This window comes from Hibiscus syriacus, unplaced genomic scaffold, assembly GCF_006381635.1.
Source record: "Hibiscus syriacus cultivar Baekdansim isolate YM2019G1 unplaced genomic scaffold, ASM638163v2 tig00111151_pilon, whole genome shotgun sequence".
Taxonomy (NCBI): domain Eukaryota; kingdom Viridiplantae; phylum Streptophyta; class Magnoliopsida; order Malvales; family Malvaceae; genus Hibiscus; species Hibiscus syriacus.
Window position 1 is genome coordinate 64,922 of NW_024062999.1, and position 7,951 is coordinate 72,872.

General features: G+C 37.0%; 1 pseudogene; it reads left to right on the top strand.

Annotated features, from left to right (window-relative positions):
- The first annotated feature begins 1,688 nt into the window (after positions 1-1,688).
- LOC120154924 lies at positions 1,689-7,739 on the top strand (annotated as a pseudogene).
- Positions 7,740-7,951: the final 212 nt, after the last annotated feature.

Below are 7,951 nucleotides of genomic sequence, written 5' to 3' on the forward strand. Positions count from 1 at the left end.
TCTAAATTTTAATTTAATAACAAATAATCAATAAAATAATTGAAAAATCACAATAAATTAAAAAAACTCATATTGGACCCGTATTAAATTTTTTGTATGTGTTGTCTTTGTAAAACTAAACATATATTGTGTTTCTGATGTCAGATTGAGGCGTTTCAATATGTGTTGGAAATCTAACTGAAAGACGGTCCTATGTCAAGAAGGCATCATGCCTTGAAAATGCTCGAATCTTTCCAAAAAATCTATTGTAATTTGAATAATGTATCGGGCTTCAAAATCATCTTCAATAAAAATATTTGGGACTTGTGAAAGGTAGATCAGACAAAAAAAAAATGTATTAAGCCGCTGAAATAGCTGGATCATCAGACAATGAAGTCATACCCGAAGAAGTTGGGTCATCAGGCAATGAAGTTATCACCGAAGGAGCCGGATCATCGAACGATGGAGTTTCCGCCAAAGAAGATGAAGCATCAGACAATGGAGCCACCACAGAAGGAGATAGAGCATCAGACGATGTCCATGGCGATGGAGACATGAAGAAAATAATGAAGTAGATAACTCTGATAACAACGATGACGTCATAAATGATGAGGGCGATAAAGATGATTTGATGTCGTCGGTGGAGACCCTCACGACTCCGACACCTATGATGATTTTGTTAACAATGATAGAGTCGAACAGTTTTATGAAACCGACCGATCCCAACGATTCAAGCAAAGGCGAAGGCTATCAGACCCAATCATATGAATTTACCTCGAGTGATGAACGCCCTGAATCCAACTAGTGAGTGTATGAGTTTACGAGTCTACATGGAGTGAGTGTATTATTTTCTGGGAACATATATCGAGTTTACTAGTCAGTTTATCCTATTACGTCGTGTATAACAGGGTCGGCCTTAGGCCGAGGCAGGACGGGCGCTCGTCTAGGGCCCATAAATTAAAATTTTTAATATAATATATTTTTTAAAAATTATAATAAATTAAAAAATATAAAATAAAATAACAAAGCCTATGAGTTTATTAAAGATAATAAATTTTAAAAATATAAAATAAAATAATAGGTCCCATTATTTATTAAAGTAAAATAAAAATTAAGCGTTAAGTATGATTTTGAAAAAAAATAAAATATAGATACTAAAATTGATCAAAACTAATAGTTTAAGTATTAAATGCATATTTTACCCATTATTATTTGATTTATATTGGATTTAGCAAAATATAGAAAATGAGATAATAATAAAAAAAGTTTTAAAATCAGCCCATCATTTTCTCACCGGGAGAAATATAAACCATGTAGCTCTCAGTACGTAACCCTGAGGTTCGGAGACAGGTTTGGTGTTATAGTTTTCCTCTTTAATTTTAGAATAGAAGCTGTGAACAAAACAGAGAGGCAGAGAGCCTGAAAACAGAGGGAAAAAGTTGAGAAAATGAGAGAAACCGAGGGAAAACTGTGCTAAACCCTCCAGATTTTCTCTCTATGTATCATATTTGTAGAAATATCAATACCCATTTTTTAAAAAAATAGAAAAAAATAGGGACACAAAACAAAAACCATTGGCCTCTGTTTCTTGAAGATAGCTTTCCGTTAGAACAAAAGAAAACATTTGAAATTTATTTATTCTTTATTGTTGAATTTACAGAATTAATCTAAATGAACTGAAAATTTTGAATTGAATCTGAAAAAAATTGTAGTTTTGGTAAGATGGCATCAGATTCGGTGATTCCACAAGTTCCTGTAATATCAGTTTTGGAAGAAGTTCTTCAGGAACATGGAACTCGAATCGAAGATATTGGTATTACTAGTTCGAGAAACACAGATGAAGCTTGTAATGATCTTTTTTTTTCCCGTTTATTCTGCTCTGCTTTTAACTTGCTGAATTCTATTGAATGATCATTGCATTCCTTAGATACACGTCTCAATTTCGACTAATATTGAGCTTTGTTTAAATGCAATTCTGGGTTTTCTTGTATGATCATCATTAATATTAATCATGTTTAAGCTTTTAAATTTTATGATTTTATGGCAATGCTGAAGATATGTTGCATTCTTGTAGCTTTGAAAAGAAATGAGGCTACTGGGTGGCTGAGAAAAACAGTTGGTGTAGTTTTGGGTAAGGATTTGCCTTCTATGCCTTCTGAAGATGAATTCAGGCTCGGGTTGAGAAGTGGAAAGATCCTATGTACTGCTCTTAATAAGATTCAACCTGGATCTGTGCCAAATGTATATATGATTCAACAACTATTTTTTATAGTATTCTACGTGTTTGATAAAATGTCTGATCCAATATATATATATACACATATTATGTCAATCGTAGATAGTAGATGGACCTAGTGATTCCGTTATAATTCCTGATGGGGATGCTTTATCAGAATACCCGTTCTTTGAGAATGTGATAAACTTCCTTAAAGTTGTAGAGGAACTGGGGATTCCTCCTTTTGAAGCCACAGATTTGGAACAGGTTAGTCTTTTTGATGTTTTAGATTTTGTAAGAATGAAACCATTTATGCAATTTATCATGAAATGGATGTTTCTTGATTTTCGATTTCTTTTTCCAGGGTGGGAATTCTTCAAGGATTGTGCAATGTGTTCTTGCATTGAAGTCTTACGGTGGATGGAAAAAGAGTGGTGCAATTGGTAGATGGAAATATATCGAAAGTGCCAACCCCCCCCATAATTTTCAGGCCGGTGAAAGCTTTCCCACGAACAAACAGCGAACCATTCATGAATCGTTCCCTCTCGACGACATCGTCATTGGGTGAAAATTTCGTAGACAGCTTGAATAATGAGCAGTCAGACCTCAGGGACGCGGTTAGTGTGCCTTTTCTTGCTGTTTCTCTTCCATGTTATTGCTTTTGGGGATTGAAACGAAAAACATTTAAGCTCATTTCAGGCTTCCCTGCATTCTTTGCGTATGCTGGTTCGAGCAGCTGTTTTACATAAGAGGCAAGAAGAAATTCCAATGGTAAGGTCCTTCTCAACGAATATCATCTCGATTAATTACTTTATTTAGGATGTAATATGAGCTCCGGAGAATGATCAAGTATCACGAGAAGTTTTTTTGGTGTTAAGTATGAAAATCCTCTTCCTATATAGTATTAGAATGAACTATTGAATCAAGAAATGGTTAAATCTCATATGGAAAGGTGTGGTGCAGTAAACATACATTTTCCTATTTAATTTTCTTCAATCTAGCAGTTCAATAGTTTAACGAGGGAAAAACATAAAAACAACTCTTCTGGTTCTACAACAGATCGTGGAATCTATGATAACTAAAGTCTTGGAAGAGTACGAGCGTCGCTTGGCAAGCCACAGTGAACTGGTGAGCATCTTTAGTTCTTCAGAACTGTCATTTCTTTATAAACAAAATTTCAATGATTGCCGATTAGATAAATTTGCTTACGCTTTCTCTTTTGTAAGTATTGTTAGAGCCAAAGGCTGTAATGAAACATGTTTGATGATGTAATCTGTCTTATTGGCTCAGTAAATGTTTATATAGATGGGTCCTTAAATTCTCTTAGTAGGTTTCTTTTTTAAAAGAAAAACTTATTTCGGGTTATCTGACAGAGTAAAACTAGTTCAAAGGATATGGAAGAATCTGTCCCTGATAATTTTCTTTCTCCAACTGCCTCATGTGATTGTGGAAAGGTGGGATAAATGTTTCCAAGTATCTTTTGGTTCATACAATTACCAATAGAATACTGGGATAAATGTTTCCAAGTATCTTTTGGTTCATACAATTACCAATAGAATACTTTCATATCCTTTAAATGATATAATGATGAAGGTTGAGGTAAAAGTAGAGGCACCAGAAGCAGAGGAAACGGTTGCAGATGAAGCATCAATCGAGTCAAAGAAAAAAACTTCCCAATGAGGAGTGCAATACCGATGAGGAATCAACAAGACAACTTTTAAAACAGAAGACAATAGTTGAACAACAACAGCAATATGTTCTGGTAATTTGCAGTAATCGCTGGTTCTATTTATAAATTCCATATTATCATCCACAGGGATTCAGAAATGTAGTGTATGTCTTTCCAAATGTAGGAACTGAAGCATAGTCTTCATGCGACAAAAGAGGGTATGGACCGTTTGCAGATGATGTACCACAAAGAGTTTAGCAATCTAGGTACTAACTTGAGTTAATCCATGATTCTTTTCAACTTGTTCTTAAATTGAAGATGCGGCATTTCTCATTCTAGCTTCTCTTAATAGGTAAACACTGGCATAGTCTAGCTTTGGGATATCAGAGAGTTCTTGAAGAAAACCGCAAGTTATACAATCAAGTGCAGGACCTGAAAGGTAGCATTCTCTGGAAGTTCAAAAGTTTGATTTACATGCAAATCAAATCTCAATTGTATATGCTGATAACTATGTTTTAGGGAATATAAGAGTATACTGCAGAGTAAGGCCACTATTTAGTGGGCAATCGAACAGTTTGAGTTGTGTTGATCACATGGATGACAGAACTATCACAGTCCTCGCCCCTACAGAAAATGGGAAAGGGGGACGAAAATCATTTACTTTTAACAAGATATTCAGTCCTTCAGTAACCCAAGGTTAGCAATTCCAAAACAACTTGTTCGATCTATGTTTCTATTCGTGTTATTTTCCTTTTAGTTTGCCTATTTGCAGCGGAGGTTTTTTCTGATGCCCAACCTTTGATTCGATCTGTTCTTGATGGTTATAATGTTTGTATATTTGCATATGGTCAAACAGGATCAGGGAAAACTTATACCATGGTAGGAAATGCAGCAATTTGTCACTGCAGTGAGATTTTGTATTGAGTTGATAAACAAAAACTTGTTCTCCACGAACACACTACAGTCAGTCAAATAAGTAACTCGAATTCATCTTATTTGTGAATCCAGTCAGGGCCTAATGAGCTCACAGAGGAAGGCTTAGATGTAAACTACAGGGCTCTGGGTGATCTATTTGAACTCTCAAACCAGAGGAAAGAAGCCATTTCCTACGAAATTTCGGTGCAAATGCTTGAAATTTACAATGAGCAAGTCAGGGATCTCCTAGCAGCTGATTGCCAAACTAAGAAATATCCTTTATATCTGGCATATGTTTATCTGGCATGTTATATGTTTATTGTGATTCACAAAACTTTTTGTGTTCTCTAACTCCTACATACCCTAGACATTCGTAACAGCTCTCAAAATGACATTAATGTACTCTGATGCAAACCTTGGGCAAAAAAATCGCATAGTTTGCTCCACAGCCATGGACCGGAGTAGTCGATCTCACAGGTCCTTTATATCAACATCTGGTTTTAATTTCATCAGACTGAGTTCATTTCTAGTTTTTGTCTAGAACATGCTAAGTTTCTCATGTGGTGTCCTTCTATACAGCTGCCTGACAGTTCACGTTCTAGGAAAAGACCTCACTTCAGGAAACATTCTTCGCGGCTGTATGCATCTGGTTGACCTGGCAGGATGTGAAAGAGTTGATAAATCTGAGGAGATGGGGAATCGGTTAAAATCACAACACATTGACAAATCCCTTTCTGCTTTAGGCGATGTAATCGCTTCTCTCGCTTCGAAAAGTTCACATGTTCCCTATAGAAACAGCAAACTTACTCAATTGCTCCAAGATTCACTTGGTAAGGTTATGTTGAAATCCTCGTGGACAAATACTGTCTCTTTTCATCTTTCAATGCATTACTGCCTGCTGATCATCTTATTGGTCTCGTCTGTCAGGAGGACAAGCCAAAACACTCATGTTTGTTCATATTGCTTCTGAGTATGAAGCTCGTGGAGGAACACTTAGTTCACTTAATTTTGCAGAAAGGGTAGCTACAGTTGAGCTTGGTGCTGCTAAAGTGAACACAGAGAGTGTAGAAATGAAAAAGCCTAAAGACCAGGTTTCTTCATTGTCCTACATTTTTTACTTAAAGCTTGCTTATATTTGCTCATTTATTTTGTATAAACATCATTTCACTCGCATACATCTTTTTGACCGTTTCCAGATAGCTAGTCTTAAAGCAGCCTCAGCTGCAGCGAAAAGGGAAGGAGAGCCCGAGCAAGTGCAAGAGATTCAATCCGTACCAACTAGCCCAGGAAGGAAAACACCGAGTCTTGAAACATCCCCTTCTCTTTCACAATGCCAAAGTCCCGGTGATCAGTCTAGCAGTGCGGAAATGAAAGAGCCTAAAGACCAGGTTTCTTAATTGTCCTACATTTTCAACTTAAAGCTTGCTTATATTTGCTCACTGTATAAACGCCGTTTCCCTCGTATATCTCTTCCCAAGATAGCTAGTCCTAAAGCAGCCTCGGCCACAGCAAAAAAGGAAGGAGAGCCGAGGCAAGTGCAAGAGAGTCAATCCGTACCAGCTAGCCCAGAAAAGAAGACACCAAGTCTTGAAACATCCCCTTCTCTTCCACAATGCCAAAGTCCCAGTGATCAGTCTAGCAGTGTCACTAACGCTGAGGTATGCTTTAACAGCCAAGTTTGGTAGGAAATATTTTCAGCAGTGATTTACTATTACTTATGGGATGCTGGTTATTGATGTTTTATAAAGATTATGGAAAATGCAACCATCTGCAATGATTTTAAACTTCCGAAAACTTGAAATTGATTTTATTGTTAATATAGAAAAATATAATCTTTTGGAGATGGAAAAATGTTACTTTTCTGTTTGTATATCTCCACTGTTTTAACCAGTGAATTTTTTTTTTGCATGAATTGGTATTCTTTGCATGATGATTCAGGAGTCTTCAACCCCATCACCGACCGAGGCTTCAACCCCATCACCGACTGAGGCTTCAAGCCAATCTCCGATCGAGTCTTCAACCACATCTCCAGAGTCTTCAACCCCATCCCCAATTGAGTCTTCAACCCCATCTCTGACTGAGTCTTCAAACTCATATCGGAATGAGAATTCAACCCCATCTCGGAATGAGTCTCCAACCTCATCTAATAAAAGTTCGGAAATCCAAGAGATGTTAGCGGATCCATCTCTTTGGCCACCTCTTACAGCCGCCAGGCAAGTTCGAAGTGCAAAACAGAATGTTAAACTCAAGTTCAACAAGCAAAATCAGTAGGATCGAAATGCAGCAGTAGGCAACGGTCGATGGAATCCTACCAAGGTATATCCAGAACAGAACTTGAATAAACTGACTGCAAACAAGAAGGGTAACCAGGAGAATGGTCAGCAACGAGTTCGGCCTGAAGTTGCCCCCACTGATGGTTCTTCTGATATTGATGCTGCAACTAGTGATCGTTCAGAGACCAACTCAGTTTGGCAATCCGGTATTCCTAAAATCAACAATGGTCCAAAAGGATTGGAACTTAAACCGAAGAAACAACAACACAGACCACCCAGTCCAGCAACAACTAAGAACACAGAATCCAAGTAAGCTGTCTTTTATTATCAACTGAACAATACTTATGTGCACATTCTCTTCCCATGCTACACATTTATTGCCATTAATTCTTCAATTTTCTTTTACTTCAAAGTTCGGGTTTTGATCTCCATTTCACTTTGTTTGCAACCAGGAGTGCAGTTCCATCACCAATTCCTTCATCATCGAACCGGAATGCGAAAAAGTCGAAGCGGAAAACTGGATATGCAAAGTGATTAAACAACAGTGTTAACTGGTTTTCCTCATCATCTTCTTCTTCTTCCTTTTTTCCTTGTGAAATTTGTGTCCCTTTTCTTGCTCCTCTTGCTTGTGTATCACTTAGTTGCAGTGAAAAGGAGATGCTCACCATATGTACATCATTTCCCTTGCCATCTTTGGCTGAACTTTTTCCATATGAAAAGTGAGTTTTTTTTCAGTACTAATATTTTCGATACTTTCATGATTTGGTCATTTGACAATGTAACTACAGTAAACCTTCAATAAACCTTCATATTAATTTTTGCTTTTAATACTTTTTTTAGGAAGCTTTGAGGTCAAGGGGCCTGAAAGATGATACAACGTGCCTGGTCGTCGATATTATT